Source organism: Gorilla gorilla, chromosome 7 (genome assembly GCF_029281585.2).
Source record: "Gorilla gorilla gorilla isolate KB3781 chromosome 7, NHGRI_mGorGor1-v2.1_pri, whole genome shotgun sequence".
Lineage (NCBI taxonomy): Eukaryota > Metazoa > Chordata > Mammalia > Primates > Hominidae > Gorilla > Gorilla gorilla.
Genome location: NC_073231.2, coordinates 34,057,007 through 34,077,351, shown reverse-complemented (window position 1 = coordinate 34,077,351; position 20,345 = coordinate 34,057,007). Strand labels below are relative to the sequence as shown.

The 20,345-nt window shown below is 44.2% G+C and overlaps 1 long non-coding RNA gene across 1 annotated transcript in view; it reads left to right on the top strand.

The window, feature by feature from the left end:
• The first annotated feature begins 10,207 nt into the window (after positions 1-10,207).
• Positions 10,208-20,345, top strand: part of LOC109027955 (uncharacterized) — a 120,907-nt gene continuing 110,769 nt past the window's right edge. Inside the window, exon 1 of the long non-coding RNA XR_008667704.2 lies at positions 10,208-10,325. This is a non-coding gene — a long non-coding RNA (uncharacterized lncRNA). The remainder of the gene's footprint in view (positions 10,326-20,345) is intronic.

Sequence of the window (20,345 nt, the reverse complement as noted above, 5' to 3'; positions counted from 1 at the left end):
CTGGGAACACCAGCCCTGTTCATTTCAAAGCAGATGAAAAATCAAGAAAAACTGATGAGTCAGGGAGGAGGGCAAGGAGGATGAGAAAGGGAAAACAAGAAATAAAATACTGTTAGGTTCTGTCTTAGTCCATTTGTGTTGCTATAAAGGAATACCTAAGACTGGGTAATTTATAAAGAAAAGAGGTTTATTCGGTTCACAGTTCTGCAGGCTATAGGAAGCATGGTGCTGACATCTGTGTCTGGTTAAGGCTTCAGGCTGCTTCCACTCATGGTGGAAGGTGGAGGGAGCTGGCATATGCAGAGATCACATAGAAAGAGTAAGCAAGAGAGAGATGGTGGGGAGGGGCCAGGCTCTTTTTAACAATCAGCTCTCACCGGAACTAACTGAGCGAGAACTCACTTATGACCATAGGACATCACCAAGCTATTCATTAGGAATCTGCTTCCATGACCCAAACACCCCCATCAGGCCTTACCTCCAACATTGGGAATCAGATTTCACTATGAGGTTTGGAGGCATCAAATACTCAAACCATAGCAAGTCTTTCTCTGGTTATGTGTGAAGATAAAACAGAAAACCTCTGTTCTTCTTTAGAATTGTTTTTTTTAAACCCACAAGAAGAAAAAGAGGAGCCAGGACCCTGAGAGCTGCAGTGATCTGAGAGGAGAGTGTTCAGGGACACTCAGATGTCCTGGGCAGGAGGAGCCTCAGCAAGGCGTCCTTGGATAGGATGCTCTGCAGTTTAAAGTGTAGAAGGATTGCACCAGGGACAAAGTCCAGGGGAGCCCAAATTCTGGGTTCTTCTGAGATTTCCCTTCTGGTGTGGTTTGGCTGTGTTTCCACCCAAATTTCATCTTGAATTGTACTTCCCATAATCCCCATGTGTCATGGGAGGGACCTGGTGGGAGGTCATTGAACCATGGGGGCAGTTACCCTCATGCTATTCTCGTGATAGTGAGTGAGTTCTCACAAGATCTGATGGTTTTATAAAGGGCTTTTCCCCCTTTTGCTTGGCACTTCTTCCTGACGTCAAAGGATATGTTTGCTTCCCCTTCTGCCATGATTGTAAGTTTCCTGAGGCCTCCCGAGCCATGCGGAACTGTAAGTCAATTAAACCTCTTTCCTTTATAAATCATCCAGTCTTGGGCAGTCCTTTATAGCAGCATGAGAACAGGCTAATACACCTTCCCTCAGTGGGGCAGAGCACACTGCACATGCTCCCTTTCCCCCAAGCTTCTTGCCTCCCCCCATGCCTATGCAAATAACAGTGACCACTCCCTCACCCTAGTCCATTTGAATTCCAAGAAAGAAGGGAAAGCACTGTTGATGAATTGTTCACCCTGTGTGAGGACATGTGATCTTGCCTTGTGATGACCCCAGAAAAGGATTATTTAAATAGATGAGGAAACTTCGGCTCAGAGAAATCCAGTGATTTGCCTGAGGTCACACGGAGAAATTGATCTGCTTCAGGATTGAAACTCTAGTCTGTCTGGCTTCAAAGTTTCTGTTCTGTCTGCTCTCACTGGCTGCCCTTGAGGCTTCCAAGGAAGTAGCCCCCAACTGGTGCTTACATACAGCAGTTCTTTACTTCTGGTCTCAACTTTTGTTATTTCTCATTTAAAAAGCAAGTGGTGATCATTTGTGTTTCATAAAGGTATGTTATTTAATTGTAATCCTGTATTTCATTGCAAAAGGGTGACTGGTGCACTGTGTGTGCTCACATTCATATTACGACAAGTGTGTAAAATCACTGTGGGTGGCTTCCCAGACATGGTGCCTTTGGGGTTATGTAGCTTGATGGAAGAGCACGCCTTGAAGATTCAACTCCATTACACATTTGCAAATCTCGTAACTAGGGAAACTCTAGCCTAGTTTTCTATCTCTTTGAAATTTTGTCATTGAGGGTAGGGCCAAGATCAAAACACACAATTTTGCATCAAGGATGAATAGTAGCACTGTAGAAACACTGCTGCCAAATAGAGATGTCAAGAATGATTTTCTTCAAACCCACTTTTCCACACCGGTGACGTGTTTCAAGGAAGTGAGTTATCTACCTGAGGGAAGGACAAAAATGTCTTTTCCTTCAGGCCCAGGAAGATCAGATGGCTGAGTCACACCGACAGACAGTCTAAGTGCAGGCCCTTAAGTGGTTTCACATTTTAATCTTCTCATTGGAATTTCAAAGGTTTAGTTCTTTCAGAACCTCAGCCTCCCTGCTCTTTAAGTTTGTATCAGAGCAAAGGGAGGAGTTCTGCAATTAGGCGCAAGTAACACATCAGGAATTTGAATGGATAGGTCCTGATTCCAGCCTCCGAAAGGTTTGAGATGAGAACAAAGTAAGCCAATGAGGAGAGATCCCCCGGGGATGAGGTTATGCCCCTGCCATTAACATTTACCGAACTGGAGAAGAAAAATAGCAATAGCAGCAGTAATGGTGACAGATTCCATGTTTGTTGAGGTGCCAGGCTATCGCATATCCTGTATGTGAGTCACCTCAGTCCTTTCCTAAAACTCAACATTCAGGTGATATGGGCCCTGAAGGGGTTAGGAGCAGCCCCCGGAGACAGACTGTTGGGCTCAAACCCAAGCTTGGAAGAAGAGGGTGTGTAGGGTCACGTATGTGAAGCACTTATAGGGCGTCTGGTACATTCTAAGTCCTGTACAAGTATTGGTGCTTATTATCCTCCTTCCTGTTTCTGAGGCTGGTGGAGCGTTAATGACCTCTCCAGGTTGAGAACTGACAGGAACTTTCCCACAGGGTTCCATCTCTCCACCTACAGTTTCTCCTGGCCACGGGCAATTCTTCATTTTGAGGAAGTGACCAGAGAAGGAAGGTTCTGGGAAAACAACTTGATTTTTATTCAGTGGTCTCGGAGGAGGACATTTATTCTGCCTACTAAGTATGACACGATTCTGAGCTAGTGTCTCCCAGGCCCTCAGGCTTTTCTGGCCTGAACAGCCCTTGCGGTTGCCCAGCAAGAGTTGAGCTGCCCACCTGAGCTCAGGCCCTTCTCTGGCTCACAGAAGCCAAAGTCTCTTAATTAATTCACTCATTCTCCCTGAGTCTCTTCAGGAACTCCGTGATGTTTAACTACATCATCAATAAGCTCCCTTGTAGCTCTAAAATGCCGTAATTTTAATACCAATTAATATTTGGATGAGCTCTGGGACTCCATATAAATCACCAGCATTTTACTTCTGCTGGGACTCTGTCAAGCTCAGCAAAGTACTTGTCTCTGAGGTTCCTGCCTTATTGGTTAAGTGTGGGCGAGGCCTGGGGCTTGTGTGTTTGTCTGGTGGGGGCACCGTTCTGATGAGTCCAGAGCAGAGGGATCCGTCTCTAGTGGATGCTGTTAATGGTCACAGACTTAACTTTTAACACTGCAGAGAAAGTGTTACAAACAGAACAGGGAGAGAGTGTGGACAGATTAGAGAGAACCCTGTCCAATTGATTCATGAATCACTCACAGAGTTGTGGGCAGTCAGGCCATTTCCTATTTTAAGCATGAATTAATTTACACTTCTGACTAGTAATGAGAATGTTGGAGGCAAAAAAAGCCATAGCCTTTTACATCTGGATGTGAACTCGACTAAAAACAAACATGGTCTTATTGAAGAACCCCAGGATTTTTTGGATTGCATTTTGTTTAAGGGATAAGTAAAGATGAAACAGGCCTGGATGTTTGTGTAGCAGTGACAGTGACCTAGAGGCAGACATCAATGTGGTCACGGACTCCCTGCAACATCATGAAGGAAGTCTCTAGAAGAAATATTATCCAGAACTTGCCCTGTTCCTTTGAAATGCATACCTACCAAGATACAGGGTTAGCCATGGGCTGTTGCTTTGTCAGATGTTATTTCCAAACTCTATGCCAAAATCCTTCTTGATAAATTTGATAGGACAAAATGTTATGGTTATTTATATGTTGTCTTGGCTTTTTTTTTTTTTTTCATTCCCAGCTAATTTTTAAATTATTTTTTAAGAGATAAGGTCTTGCTGTGATGCCAAGGCTGGTCTCAAACTCCTGGCCTCAAATAATCCTCCTGTCTCAGCCTCCTGAGTAGCTGATATTATAGGCATTATAGGCACGAGGCACTGTACTTAGCAAGTTTCTGCTTCTCAAAATGAGCAGATCCTGCAACTGGGATCTTTGTTATGTGAGTCTGGACAAGGAGTTATGTGAGTTTGCAGGATGCAATTGAAAAAAAGGGTGAGATAGGGAGGCCCAGAGGAGGATTTTTGGAGCTGAAACACTGGAATCTTGAGGATGAGAGCTGCAAGAGAAAATGAGAGACCCCTTGATGAAAGGCTGGGGAGAAATCAAATATTACATGAAGATTCAGAGCGTTCACTGTGGTATATGTGATGAAAAAAAAAGTTTCTCTAACTTCCTTATGAAATTTTCAGCGATCTAAGTTGGACTATTGTTTAGATGGGAATAGATTCTTTCCAGAAAGTGGGAAGTTTTGCTGAGCCTTTCATTAAGGCAGGCAGAGAAAGCCAACGTGGGAATTATGGGTAGAACCCTGTGGGTCACAATTGCTACTCAACCTGGTGGATCTTCTTCAGTGTGCATGCACACACACACACATATACACACACACAGAGCTACATACTACAGGGTGTAGTGCGAGTGCATTTGGGATACTAACCTCAGTTAATGCACACACACAATTGCATGGGCCCCTACGGTCATGTGTTTGCTGTGCTCACTTTGCTCTCTGGCTTTGTCTCATAGTGTTTACCTTTACTGTGCTCTCTTCCGTATTTTATTATTTATCTGGAATAAATAATATTATTTATCTGGAAGTTCTTATTATTTATCTGGAAGTTCTTATTATTTATCTGGAAGTTCACAGTGCATTTTAGAACCTGTCTCTAATCTTATTTGGATGGAGCTTGTATAACTAAGTGCATACTATTCAATTTCAATCAATTTCTGCAGGTGCAAGAACCAATGTCATCGTGGATGATTACCCTGTCAACATGGTTACTCAGACCGCTAAAATCACTTTCCTTTCAGCTTTATTGTAATTGGGAAAAGAGGGGGATTAAAAATACACATTAGCCAAAGGACTGTGATAATGACCATGTCCTGATGTCCTGGCTGCATGATGCTGGATGCCCCTTTATGTCTATGTTCCGCTGTCATGAGGGGTGTTCCCCATGGGCAATGCTGTCTGTGGTCTTAAGCATCCTGAAGCCAGGGCCTCCCTAATTTCCTTTAACTGGAACTCAGGCACCTTGATCAGAGAAAAGCTATTTTTTGCCCCAGCTCTACTGAGCTAGATTCCATCTCAGATTATATTAAGGGAACTGCCTTTATCTGTGGTTGCTAAGGAATAGCTTTTCCTCTCCAATTAATTGTTTTTCCTTCAAGAAGCCCCAACCTACACAACACTTGGTAGTAATTTAAAATGAGCCAAAGAGCTGCAGCTTCTATTAGAGGCATAAAGGAACCCGCTAAGAGTTATTAGGGGTCACCAGGGCCTGTCTTTTAACTAAACACCGAATTGCTATTTTAGAACAAAGGAGACTTCTCTTTGGAAAACACTGATCTACTGCTTGATTTTTCCAATTATAGGCTGAACTCCCCCCGCCCACGAGCCTGCTAGTCAGACTTTCATTAATCTTGCTATCTCACGGGCAGGGCTCCTGGCTGAATGCAGGCGTCACAGAGAGAGGAGGGCATGCTTTCAGTGGAAGTCCGCTTCCCACCCTGATCTATGAGTCAAGAATTAGATTGCACTGCTCACCTGCTGTGGAACAAAATGCGTTAAGCACCTGCCCCTCCAGATCTGGGGTGTGTGTGTGTGTGTGTGTGTGTGTGTGTGTGTGTGCGCGCGCGCGCATGCGTGTGCGTGGCGTTCCCAGACCTGGATGGGCAGGTCTGTGGCAGGAAGCTGGGTTGCAGAACCAGTGTGGAGCAGGTAACCCGGGCTGCAAATGCTGCTCTCACACTGGCTGTCAGTGGGTTGTTCCTGCCCTACTTCTCCCAGGAAGGCTGGATTCCATACCTACGGCTGTCATCATCTTGTGTGGTTCTGGGGATCAGAGTGGGGCTAGTTTTGGTACAAATCTAATTCACAAAATTGTAGTGTCACTAAAAGAGCTTGTTAAATGTGAGCTGGGCTTTAGGAAGTGGCATGTTGGTAGACATGCATCTCTTTTTGGTAGGGCACATTGCCTGGTACTTACTCAATGATCAGGCACTAAGGAAACTTTTTCTGATCTCTCCATTTTGTATAGGCTCCTCCTGTCCTGTCTGTTGTCTTAGCAAGCTCTGCTTCCCTTGTTCACAGCATCCCCATCACAATGGTGGTCACTGGACCCCTATGGTCTGGGTAAGTTTTCAGGAGCAAAGGTCAGATCTCAATCATCTCCACATCCCCTGGCTCTCAGGAAGGAATTACCCAAGCTTTGCTGGATGTTTGGTGAAGACGGGGAGAGAATGAAAGATGTCAAAACTAATTTTCCAATTAAGCTATTGAGACAAGTTTTTTCAAATATTTACGTACTTTCTGATGTTTTATTTCTCCCATAAATAACCTAGTTCTTTCTTCACGGACTCCAGGACTTTCTTCTTCTTTGTCCAGAACCCTGGGAGGAGCCCTGGGGTTCCCTACCCTGTCCCCTCCAAAGCTCACTGTTGCTCCCAGGGCTCTGGGCACTTGTAGGGAAAGTCCAGCTTCCATAGATGGGGCATCAGGACCCTGGTGGTGGGGAGGGCCTGGGAGATGTGCTAAGGTATCTCAAACTGGAAATGGGATTCCAACTGGAGGGAGCTCTTCCGTGGAGCTACCTACAAATGGTGCCTAGCAGGTTGCATGACTAAGTTATATATATATATATTTTTAACTGAGTCAGTTTTGATTCAAAACACATATTTTTAATCAATTCTTTTCTCCTATATCGTATAAGAAACTGGCATTTGCCAAAGAATTAAAACATAGGAAACATCTCGAGAGTGCTTCAACTTGCAGAAAATACTAGATCCTTCCAGTTATTTTCCAAAGACCAGCTAAGCTGGAGTTTTTACAAAAATAAAAATAAAAATAAGAGATTTTCTTTACAGTATCCTGAACATTATAGTGGCACATTATATTGACTAACTTCAGCTGACGCAAGGAAAGAAAGAAAAAAAGAAGTGGTGATGGGTGACTCATCGGCTCTCAGCAGAGCAATTACGCAGGGCACAAAGCGTGCGAGAACAGCCCTGCCACCGAGGAGGGAGTGAAAGGATGGAAACAAAGAACAGGACGCTTCAGTGCAGAGGGTTTGTGTCTATGTGGCCAAACGGCCCTGCGTAGGACACTCATCGTGAAAGCTCGGCTGATGGAAACCTGAGTCCTTTGCAGTTTCTTTTTTTCAGAAGTGATTTCAGTGATAGAGCAGCTCCTATTTTAACAGTGTCCTTGGTGCAACCAGCTCTAAGATTTTGAAATCCTGATAAGTAGGAACTAGAAAAATGGTTTAAAAGCTGCTAGCCATTTTTGTGAATGCATCAATTTACTTTTGGGGGAGACATCATTGTTTTCTAAAAGCCTCTGCGTGGGCTCTTGGATTAAACCTGTGTGGAGGCAGGTAGCCCAGGTCTGAGGGTCGAACTGGGAGGCAATTTAACAGGGAGGCAGATGTCTTAGACTGAGACATGGTGATCTGCTGGGTGATGTTTATTTTGGGATAGGATTGAGGGACATCTGGGTCTCTGAGTGTGGCTTTTTGGTAGGGGATGAAGGGAGAGGAAGCATAGCTCACCCTCTGTCTTTGGGGGACCATAGAAGACTGGAAACTGAGCAGAAAGGCTGGTCTGACCCCCTCTCATTGCAGTTGTATTCCAAGTGTCTATGTTATATTTCTCTCCTGTTAGCCCTAATACCATCAGTCAAGTCTTGTCCACAATTTCAAAATCTGGTCTCAGCAATTGCTGCAGGGAGTTAAGGGAAGGGTCTTGGTCCATTCACAAGACAGTGAGTGAAGGGAGGAGCTTAGCTGCTGCAGGATGAGGTGACCTGCAGCAGAAGGCTGGTGTCCCAGGGCCAGAGAGGAGGTGGCTTCTGAAGCTGGGCAGCCCACCTTGGGGACCAGCCACACCAAGACTCATTTGCAGGCTATCTGAGAACTCTTGCTGGGGATGGAGGGTGTTCCAGAAACATGTGGGAAGGGAAGCCTGAGTGGATTTTGGGAGCCAGTGAAGTGTGTGGTATCCACAGCTCAATTGACCATGACCGTCCCAAGGATTCTGGGGCCCAAGATTGGTTAACTAAGACCATCACAGTTACAGAGCAAGGTAACTCCATTCTTTTCTCACCTTTTGAACTTGCTCTGAGTCTGCTAGCCATGGGCTTTGCATCAAGATTTGGTCTGGCTGTCTTGATGTATTGAAGCATTTCTCCTAGGTCTATTCAAACCAGTGACTGACAGAATAGAGTGTGACCACTACATGGCATGGCAATTCTTTAGCTCAGTGGCACATGATGTATTCTATGCCTCCTACCCCTAAGAAGCTCCGCACGGGCTTAGCATTACAACGTGACTGTTTTGGTCCCTGAGTCATCCTGGAGAGCAAAGTTCCTAACCATGGAGACTCATTCCCAGCCGTTGCCTCTGCCAAAATCACCACATCAGAGTGGGAAGGTGGACTGTTACACATGCTATATAACCACCTAATGTAAAATCATCCTGTGAAAAACAGCACATGTATATTGAACTACTTCAGGGTGGGATTTGCGCCAAGCAACTTAAAAAGCTTGCTCTCGCTTAGTCCTTACGAAACTCCTATTGGATTGAGACTATGTTATCATGGAAAAACAATGAGGCTAAGGAGATTTGGGTGCTTTTGCTCAAGATCACATAGGTCATAGGTGGCAGAGCTGGGACTCAAGCCTGCGGTTGCTGAATGCTGGACTTGAGAACAATGGGAGGTCCTTGTGTCTTGCCAGTGGCAAGTGGGAAGGACGTAGCATTGGCTCAGCATCTGGGAAGTCAGCAGAGGATGTTAGAAATCACACAGCCACCCTGGAAGCTGGAGAGGCGGCCAACGGCAGCAGCACAATTAGAAAGACTACAAAGGAAGAGACACAGAACTTGCTAAAATACAGGTCTGAGTCAGCCACTGCATTTCTGCCATGTTCAGATGGAATTACAGTCTGATCCACACCTCGCAAGCACAGGATGTGACAAAGTTGGAACATGATACAAGTTCACAAATTTCACTGTTTTTGGCTGGTTGCTTCCTATCAATGAGCCCCTCACCTTTTTCAGATCAACAGTTCAGGGTCTCCATGTCCCCATTGTGAATCCCAGGAGTCTCTTTTCCATTCTACCTTGGCCTCTGCCCCATTTTCCAGTAGAAGGTACCTACCTGCAGCACTTCTCAGGAATGAGGTGCACCCCCAAGGGACTTGGTGAGGAGGAGGGATTCAGAACTTCAGGACCACTATCCAGGTCCTTAGAGTGAGGGGGAGAGGAACATTCCAGGATGAGCACAATATTCTCCATCCAAGGCCAAGGCCCCCCGTCATGTACTGGCAAGTTCAGGGACCTGAGACTGAAGCATCTCACGTCATTGCTTTTTATTTTCCCAGAAAGGGGTAGAAGATGAATATTATATATCTACCATATGGGAAGGTACAAATGACTCTGCAACACGTTGTTTGTTAAAAAATATTAATGTTTGGCACCCAAATACTTACTGCAGGAGTCCCAGAGAAGAAAGTGACAGAGAAGTGTGATATAAGTGTAAACAACAAAAGCATTAGCTTCTTAGCATTCTGTTGGGTTATGGGACGCTAGATTTTTTAGGGCTCTCAGGAACTGGAAAAATGAAGTGTAAAAACCAGACCCAGAATGGAAATTACTCATATTGATTACATGTACACACTTGTGTGCACACGCATATGCACACTTATACATCTCAATTTAATTCTTGGGGAGTATATTGATAATGAATGATACCTGTAACTGTAACTGCAATGTTTGGGACTCATGGGCTGATTTAATTTTACCCGTCATCATTGGTCCTGTAGAGTCCTCCTGGGATGTTCTCTCAAAAGCCACAGGAACTGGAGGGTTGAAAATTTCTTACCTTCAGAGACCAGGGCCCTACAGGGTCTGATAGGAAGTCAGTTTTAAAAGTCTGTGGTTTCAGAGATGTCTAGTGACGTTCATATTTACCTTCCAGGGCTGCAGTGGCACCTGCTATATGAGGCTGAGAGGAGAGGCTGCTCAGACACAGAGAGCCCAGTTGAAATCTACCCACACTTGCTATTAAATCACAAGGCGTCCACACAAAGAACAAAATCCAACCAAGAGCTACGGGGTAAGTAGAAAAGTTAACTGATCAGTACTTTGATCAATTCAAAGCAGCAGGAGATTCACACATCCCAATGTGGCCTGATCAAAAGGATCAACGAGTGATTCTTGTTTCCTCACCTGCTTTTGAGAATATTTTCAATTTTTGAAAGGTATTTTCAGCCTACATCGTGTTTCGATCCTCTCCTGCTTTCGCGGTTGTCGTTGGCCCTAACCAGCTTTGTGTCACTCTCAGCTTGTGCTGGACCTCATGGTTGACAGGTTTTGTTCTGTTTTGTTTTGTTTTGTTTTTAGGTCTATTCTCATTTCAGAAAGAAAAATGCCTTCTGTGATTAGCTTCACCCCCACGTTCACTAGGAAACCTTTTTGGCCTTTTGGGCAATCAGTGCTGTCCTCTCAGAAGTCTCCCTTATGGGGAGTTTTCATTATTTAGCTTTGAGTCTCTCTCAATCTCTCCTGGACTGTGGGCTCCTCAAGGGCAAGGCTAAGTTTCACCTTTGAATCCCCAGCACACAGCACTTGATCTGGAACATAAGAGCCTGTTAGGAAACATTTCTGGAAAAAATAATGGGTAATAATGAATAATGAATATCTCTGCCTCTGTTAAAATTATACAAAACTAACAGGCTTTTGAAAGGGTTCTATTTTGGGCCAGGTGTGATGGCTCACACCTGTAATCCCAGCACTTTCAGAGGCCAAGGCGGGAAGATTGCTTCAGCCCAGGAGTTCAAGACCAGCCTTGGCAACATAGTGAGACCCTGACTCTACAAAATAAAAATTTTTAAAAATGTAAAAAAATTTTTAAAAAGAAAGTGCTATATTTCTTTTATTCTGAACCTGCTACATTCTATCTGTCTAAAGACACCACAAATATTTAGCAGGTATGTTCTGCTACAGAGTCATTTCCAGAATCAGCCTTAGGCCCTGTTCAGTTAGAATGGATGTGACCTTCCTCTGAGACAGAAACAACTGAATTTATTTCAACTGGTGTGGGAGTAGGAAGAGGAGAATGAATCTATGCAGTGTAAACCAATGAATTAAAATAAAAGATGGATTTACACCTACTCTTACGGCCCTTTAGAAGAAAGTTTCAATGCTGATTCAAGTTGCTTTTGGCATTAACTAAAAAGCACTGAAATTGACCTTTGTAAGCTTGAGTTGTCACTTTGTTCTTTGTCAGCAGCATCCTCTGGAACATCCTTCGATTATAGATTGACTTTACAGACCTCAGTTTAACGAACCACCTGAGATAATTGGTCTGAAACCAAATCTTTAGACTCCTTCCTTAAATTTTACTTAGTGGGAAACAAAACCCAAGACAAAAAAAGAATAAACACTTAGGGATTCTCAGTGAGAGAAAAACATCGAGTCAGAATTTACAATAACAGACGTTAGAAATACCTCACATCTAAACTGTCAGGATCTAGCTAACGAGTTTAGAAATAATCCCTGCTTCGTGCTTCACTTTTTCATATTCACAGAGGAGGGAAAGGAGACATAGATGTACCCGGATGGTTTATGTTTGTTTTCAACCTCTGCCTGCTCACATCTTACATGGAGACTCTGCACTCCTTGAGCTGCATATTTGCAGATCTCATCCCTTCACGTGGGCAGAGCTAGAAGCAGTATGCAACCCCTCAGCTTGATGTCTGGAGGAAGCTATGGGTGGCTGCCCCTATCCTCCTATTGGATTCCTGCCCTGGTTCCTGGCATCTCAGTCTTGCCTTAATTGTGGGGTCACGCCGGGCACAGTGGCTCACGCCTGTAATCCCAGCACTTTGGGAGGCTAAGGCAGGTGGATCACCTGAGGTTAGGAGTTCAAGACAAGCCTGACCAACGTGGAGAAACCCCGTCCCTACTAAAAACACAAAAAATTAGCCGGGCGTGGTGGCACATGCCTGTAATCCCAGCTACTCAGGAGGCTGAGGCAGGAGAATCACTTGAACCCAGGAGATGGAGGTTGCAGTGAGCCAAGGTCGTGCCATTGCACTCCAGCCTGTGCAACAAGAGCAAAACTCTGTCTCAAAAAAAAAAAAAAAAATTGTGGAGTCAAATGTAATGCACTTGCCAAGACCTTGCCATTCTGCTCATCCTAGAGGTCTAGACCTGAATCTGTACCTCTTTCCACTGCTTGGGGTCCTGCCTCAAAAGGGATGGACCCCCAGCTTGGTACCCAGAACTTGCTGTCAATTTGGCAGCAAGATCTTTTTCTTTTTTTTTTTTGAGGGGGGACAGAGCTTGCTCTGTCACCCAGGCTACAGTGTAGTGGTGCTATCTTGGCTTACTGCAACCTCTACCTCCTAGGTTCAAGCGGTTCTCATGCCTCAGCCTCCCAAGTAGCTGGGATTACAGGTGTGAGCCACCACACCTGGCTAATTTTGGTAGTTTTAGTAGAGACAGGGTTTCACCATGTTGGCCAGGCTGGTCTCGAACTCCTTACCTCAAGTGATCCGCCCACCTTGGCCTCCCAAAGTGCTGGAATTATAGGTGTGAGCCACCACACCCAACCAATTTGGCAGCAAGTTCTGTGTACCAAGCTTAGACACCAAGCTCTGGGTACCCAAGAAGAGATTTTGGGTAGTAGCACTGCCCAGAATCTCCAATCACAGGGAGAATTTCTATTTGCCTGGATGATATCCAAGTTGTCCCATTACCTTGAATGTTGTAACTAGGTTTGAGGGGGGAGGATCACCCTTCTCAGGGGTCAGCGACAACTTTGGGTCAGACCCTTATGCAAGCCCACACAATTGTGTTTCTTCTGGGTCTGTTTTCCCAGTGGGCCCTGAAGTCATGTCAGTGTGTGTCATGATAATTGTTCTCTGAGTTGGGAGAAACCAGCGATTAAATGAGATATTTTGATTATGTACTTATCTCAGTGAGCTATACCCTTTACATCTCATTTTTCTTGTCAGTATGGAGAACTTTTGTTGTTGTTAATTGTTTTGCTCAAGATGCTGCAAAGAAGGGCAAAGGAATCTGCTGTTCTGCTCTCAAATTGCCTGGAACGTGAAATCAAAGTCAAGTTTGCTGGTCTTTTCTTGGTAAAGTTTAATTCTTGTGCTTTTGTCATGGCCCCAAACAAAGGATCCACCTGAAACAAAGAACGGCTGGAAGTGCAGGACGCAGGAGGGGAGTGGGGGATGGAGGTCAAACGTGTTGCCAATACTAGACTTAATTTGCCCCACAGGAGAGCCGTGGCTGTGGGTGATGTGTGTTGGATGATTTTTTAAAAGGAAGCAAACAATTGGAGCCACACACTTTGGGAGATTGAATTGTGTTTTGTTTGTTTTGTGTGCAAAATGAGATTGTGGGGGAAACAGAGACATTATCCATGAAGAATGCTCAGGCAATTTCTGCTGCTTCCTTCCATCAATTACCTTCTGTGAACTCGGGGTGGAATTGAATTCCATTGAGTTACAGTCTATGCACTGCCAGTCTCTGTAGGGATAACTCTCTGGAGTAATTTCATAACCTGCACTGATGAAGATATAATTCATACTGTGCTGCCTTTTATAGGGGCCTTAAAAAAATCATGTACCATTTCACAGTTGTGGTTGTATTTTTTTAAAGTTTGACCAAAAAAAAAGGAAACATACTTTTTTTCTTCTTACTAAATCGTAAAACCAATAGACTTAAGGGGAAAAGGCAAAATCAGGCATCCTAGTCTTGCAGAAAAAAATCTTGAACCATGGATATCATAGTTTTCTCATCTGGAAAATGGCAGGACTGAACTCAATCATTTCCAAGTTCCATTTCCACATCCGGAAAGTCTCAGAATCTCTGGCTCTAGGTTTTTTTTTTTTTTTTCCTAGAAATGTGACTGTTGAAGGAAAATAAAGTTCCTCCAGAGGCTTTTCTTTAGATGAGAATTCCTCCATTGAGGATGGCTTCCATTGTGCCTGGCTGGCTGACTTCCTCTGTGTGGCTGGCAGGAGAGAGGGAGGTGAGGTTGAAGGAAAGGTACCACTGAAGGAAGGCTTGGGCTTAGCAAAGGTCTCCCCTGGCAGCAGGGAGGAGGCGAGAAGGTCAAGAGTCAGAGAAGAGCTAACAGTTTTACGTGACTGACAGCTGAGGCCAGAGTGCGGGCATCAGTGAGATCAAACGATGGGAAAACATCCCCAAATAATAGAGAGGTGGAAGGGTCAGCCTAGCTGGCAGAAACCAGATCCTATGGGCAAGGAGGCCGACAGGGCAGGCCGGGCCCAGACACTGAACTGCCTGGAAATAACGTTGATAAGGGAGGCAGCATGCTGGTGGGCCTTGGCTGCCCCGAGTCTGCATGACACAACCAACGGCCAACCAGGAGGTTGTGCATGAAATTGGCTACTTGTTTAGTTTACAATTGGCCGTGATTTCTCGGTAATCAGCTGGCAGACTTGGGAATTCTTATGCAGTGAGATAATTAAATCTAACACACAAATTATTTTCAGAGGTCATAACACGTTATGGATTATAAATGTAATAATAAAGGAAATTGAGATAGTGTTATTTTACTTAATATTTACCAATTTGTTTTCTAAAGAAATAGTATTTCTTTAGTATTCTGGGGTCAATTTTTTTTTGCAGCCTGCAGAGCTTATCAATGTTCTTTACCCGAAGGCCTCCAGGAACACACCTGTATTTAAAGTAGTTGGATTTATTACTTGTTTTAGCAAGGGGTAATATATGCCATGGAAACCATGGGGCATCTCAATAAGAAGGTGTGATAGAAGACCTGTCATGGCGTTTGGGCTTGTGTTGGGTGTCAGGTAATTTGAGAGAGAGTTTGGAGAAGTGAGGCTTTGCTCTGGATTGGATGCTGTCAGGAAGTGATTGGGTATCTCCACAAACCTTATCTGGAAAGAGAGTATACTAATGGAGGCTAAACCTGTGATTGATAAAGCAGCCCTGTTCACTGACTTTAGTGAGAATAGGGGGTGGTGGGCGTGTTTGGTATGTTTCAGCTTGGACAAGTTCATGCTTTGTTTGTGTTTTGCCATGATTACCAAGGGGTCTTTTCTTGATCCAATGTTGTTACGCAATGGACAATATCTGAAGTTGGTTTTCTGTGGAATTGTGTTCAGCAAGAGAACACCAAGGCTTAGTTGATAGCACCAGGCCGGCTCCTGGATGTCAAGGGTGCATTTTTCTTTTTCAAGTGAAAAACTTTTTGCAGATCTCAAGTGTTTCTGTGGGTCTCTGGAAAGTTTCTAGGCTATAGGAATTGAGCTCTTCATGTCTATGGAATAAAACAACTTTGTCTCCAGCACAGGCTTTAAGAAGGCCCTTCCTGTTGAAGCCATCCGTCACTCATGCCTCCCGTCGCCCTTTGCGCGGGTGAGGAGGATACGGATCCAGTGGGGAGAAGTGGGAGGCCCAGGGATGCCCTGCTTTGGCTCACCCAGAAGCGGGCAGCAAGAAGTAAGTGTTGGTGGTATTTTGCGTGCAGAGGGAGAGGTGTGGGCCTGGTACATCCGGTGGCAGTAGGAGGTAGTTTAATGAAAGCTAGGATACAGCTAAGCTCTTTATAACACCAGGACAAACTTTTTCCTGTGTAACTCTCTTTTATTTTTGAAGAGCACAAAGTGCACCACAAAGCAAGGCAAGAACAGCATTAAAAGCCTGATCTCCAGTTCTGTTTTCATTCATTTCTCCCCCACTTAAGAACTCCTAGAAACTTTATTGTTTACACTTTTTCTCATTTTTTTCTCCTCTCCTTTGCTGTTTATTTGGAAACTTTTTAAGCCTCCAGAATGGTTGAAAGAAGAACCCAGCGTACCCTTCACCCAGATTTCATCAAATGCTAACGTTTTGCTACCTTCTCTCTCTCTCTCTGTCAAATCATTTGAAGTAAATTTTAGACATCATATTTTGCCCCTAAATACTTCAGCATGTAATCTCCCAAGAGCACAGTTATATTTTCCTACATAATCATAATACTATGTATGTAGGGGTGTGTGTGTGTGTGTGTGTGTGTGTGTGTATACAGTACAAAGACATTTCTTCTGAGCCACTTGAAATAAGTGTCAACATGATGCCCTTCACACCTGTAATCCTCGCACTTTGGGAGGCCGAGGCGGGTGGATTGCCTGAAGTCAGGAGTTGGAGACCAGCCTGGGCAACATGGCGAAACCCCATCTCTACTAAAATAGAAAAAAACTAGCTGGGCATGGTGGTGTGCGCATGTAGTCCCAGCTACTCAGGAGGCTGAGGCAGGGGAATTGCTTAAACCTAGGAGGTGGAGGTTACAATGAACCAAGATCACACCACTGCACTCCGGCCTGGGTGACAGAGCGAGATTCTGTCTTAAAAACAAACAAACAAAAAACATGATATCCTATACTCCTGGATATTTTAGTGTGAATTTCCTACAGATAAGTGTCCACTACAGAACCACAATTCAATCAAGATGAGGAAATTAACAGTGATGTATTGCTACCATCTGATATTCAGATTTCCTTCAAATTTTGCTAGTTGTCCCAAGTATGTGCTTATAGTAAAATGACCTAGTCTAGAACTACCTTTACATTCAGTTTTCACATATTTTCAGTTTCTTTCAATGTGTAACAGTTCCTTATGCTTTCCTTCACTTTCATAACTTTGACACATTGAAGATTACAGGCAGGTAATTTCATAGAATGTCCCTCAATGGGATTGTCTGCTGTTCCCTCACAATAAGATTTGGGTTATGTCTTTGGCAGTAACATCACAGAGGTGATGTAGGACTTGTCTCATTGGATGCTGTGAGATGGGGCATCATTTCAATTTATTTCATTACCGATGACATTTACTTTGATCATTTGATTAGATGAGTGTTTGCCAGGCTTCTCAAATTAGGTGTACTATTTTCTTCTTTGTAATATTTCTCTCTCTATATATATTTGTAGGGAGATATGAGATACTTTGAGGCCATTTAAATATCCTATTCTTTATCAAAATTTCCATTTCTTCACTTCTTTATTTGTTCATTTTTATCAGTATGAACTTATGGATTCTTATTTTGTTCAATAGGATATAATCCGTTGCTATTCTCACTTATTTGATGCACAAATTGCCCAATATGTGGCCAGTGGAAGCCCCTTAAAGCTGTTTTCTGGACCTTTTTGAAGTGTCCCAATCATTCTTTCAGCCCTTCTTGTCACTCTGGCACAGCAAGCTGTCCATGGGCTACATTACCTGCCCCAGCCCTGGAATCAGCCATTTTTTCCCAGAGCCCTTGCTGCTTTTTGGCAAATAATGGCATTTAGAAATCACAATCTGGGTGCTCTGTGTGCTAAATGCTCTTGGTAAGTCCCTGCTTCTAGGCCTTCTCAGTGGGCAGAGCTGGGAATACAACTATGTGTGTATAATATATAAAAATACACACATTTGTATTACTGTATTTCTATATCTACATGTATATATATGTGTGTGTATATATGTGTATATACAGTGTGTGTATGTATACAGAAATATATACATACACACATATATATTTAAATCATACATATACATTTAATACATAAATATATATACATATATTTATATATAAATACATATATGTATGTATATATGTGTGCATATATATATACACACATATCTACACATACACACACACATATATTTAAAAAACACAAATTCACACAGTTATCTCACTCAACCCAAAACCACATGATTCATTCTTGTTTTCTTTTTTACCATAATTGTAAGTCTCTTTACTGACCATGAGAAACTTGCTCTAATTAAAAAACAAAAGTTTCCTATTTTATGCGGCCACATTGTAACTAATGTGCTACACTGCTATTGCCATTTGCCCCTTTTGGGATGCCCTCTTCACCCAGATTAGGCTCTGGCACCTCGTGTTGAGCTGCTCTACCACTGGGATGCCTCTTCCCTTTGCTTGGGGACCATGCAGAAGCCATGATGTGCCCGTTCCTATGTGGATGACCTCACCCTGCCCAGACCGTCTCCCTGCACTGGGCTGTCCCTAGCCTTAGATGCCCTTCTCACCTTGCTTGGGTGCAGATACCTTGTGCCAGAATATCCTCCCCACCTTCCTTGGGCTCCTGCATCAAGTCTTACCCACACCTCTTGGATGCCTTCCTCATTCTGCTTGGCTTCTGAACCCTGCACCAGGCTTCCCTCTGCAAAAATGCCTTCCTCCTCATACTTAGACTCCAGCACCTCCTGCCTGACTCCCTGTTCACTCTGATTAGGCTCCAACACCCTGCTCTGTGCTGCCCTCCCACTGGTAATCTCTCCTTACCCATTTTGGTCTCCCATACCCTGGCCTGGGATACTCCCTTCACCCTACTTGGGGTCTGCCCATGCTGGGCAGCTGGAGGTATAGTCTCTTGATAGTTTCTTCCTGCACAGACAAAGTCAATCCACCGAGACCACAGCATTGTAGTAAAGTAAATTGACATGAGGTTGGCCATGCAGGACACAGAATTATTACTCAGATCAGTCTCCCAAGGCTTGGAGATGAGGATTTTTATGGAAATTTGGTGGGCAGGGGCCTAGGGAATGAGTGCTGCCGACTGATTGAGGATGAAATCGTAGGGTGTGGAAACAGGTCCTCGTAGGCTGAGTCCACCTCTGGGTGGGGCCACAGAACCAGTTGAATCAGGAGTCAGGAGACTGGGTCGGGTCAGTTGGAAAAAACCTCAAAAAACCAATCTTAAGCTTCTACAGTAGTGCTGTTATCTATAGGAGCAATTGGGAAAGTCACAGATCTTGTGACCTCTGGCCACATAACTGCTGAGTAGTAAGGGGTTATAGAAGCCATGCTTATGTTGTAGCAGAACTCAAGCCACTCCCCATAATCCTGATCTTGTGGCCTTTCATTCATCTTACAAAAGCAGTTTCAGCCCCCAAACAAGGAGGGAGCAGTTTTAAGGAGGGACTATTATTATCCTTGCTTCGAAGTTAAACCATAAACTAAATTCTTCCCATGTTTAGCTTGACCTATGGTGAGGAATGACCACGGAGAGCCAGCCTGTGAGGCTAGAGGCAGGATGGAGTCAGCCATGCAAGACTTCTCTCACTGTCATAATCTTTGCAAAGGCAGCTTCAGAGGGAGTAGAGGGGAGACGCACTATGGCACAGCATATTAATGGGCCGAAGTCAATGCGATTAAAAAAAAAATCAGTGACTGGATACTGTCCAACACACTAATGGTACAGCCCAGAATTTGTAGTGAAAACTGAACAGGACAGCAGTAATGGGGCGCAGTGACACTCTGCATCTTCTGGTATGATGCCATGGGAAGTGCCCAGCATCACCTGGTGGTACTCATGCCAAAAAAGTGCTAACCCAGACTGAATCATGAGGAAACAATCAGAAAAACCCAGGTTATGGACTTTATACCTGACTACTGGTTTCTACTTTTAAAAAATGTTAAGGTCATGAATGACAAAGGCAGGGAAGGGGACTGTCCTAGTCTAAACGAGGCTGAAGAGCTGTGACTACCAACTCAATGTGGGGTTCTTGATTGGATCTTGGATTGGAAAAACAAAAACAAAACAGCTAAGCAAGACATTTTGAGGATAATTGGGGAATTTCAAATATGAGTGGAATATTTAGGTAATATTATGGTATTGTAAGCTATAATTGCTTTCTTGGTGTGAAAATTGTATTACGTTATGTTTTCTCATTTCCTTCTTGAACAGCTCAGTCCAAAAGCCACTGGGTGGGGCCTGGGAGGTTAGCATATCAGATAGGGGAGCCATGTGACTCAGAGTGAGGTGATGGGCCCTGGGCTAAGTGAAGAGGACACACGTGTAGCGGAACAGCCCAGCCCGGCACAGGGGATGGTGTGGGGAGGAGGGCAGGTAGGTCTGGGTTATTAGGGCCTGAGAAGAGTGAGGATAATGTCTATGTGGGGGGCAAGCTGACATGGGGTGTGCTCTTCCAGGTTTGAGAAATAAGGGTCATTGCCTGGCCCTGGGGTGTTGGGGAGCCTGGTTGTGCCTTCTTGGCTGGAGTGGGAGAGGGTGGCTAAACTGCATTCCATTGAAAGTCAAAAGACCTTCCAAATCTGGCCCCCATCTCCCTCTACTGTAACATG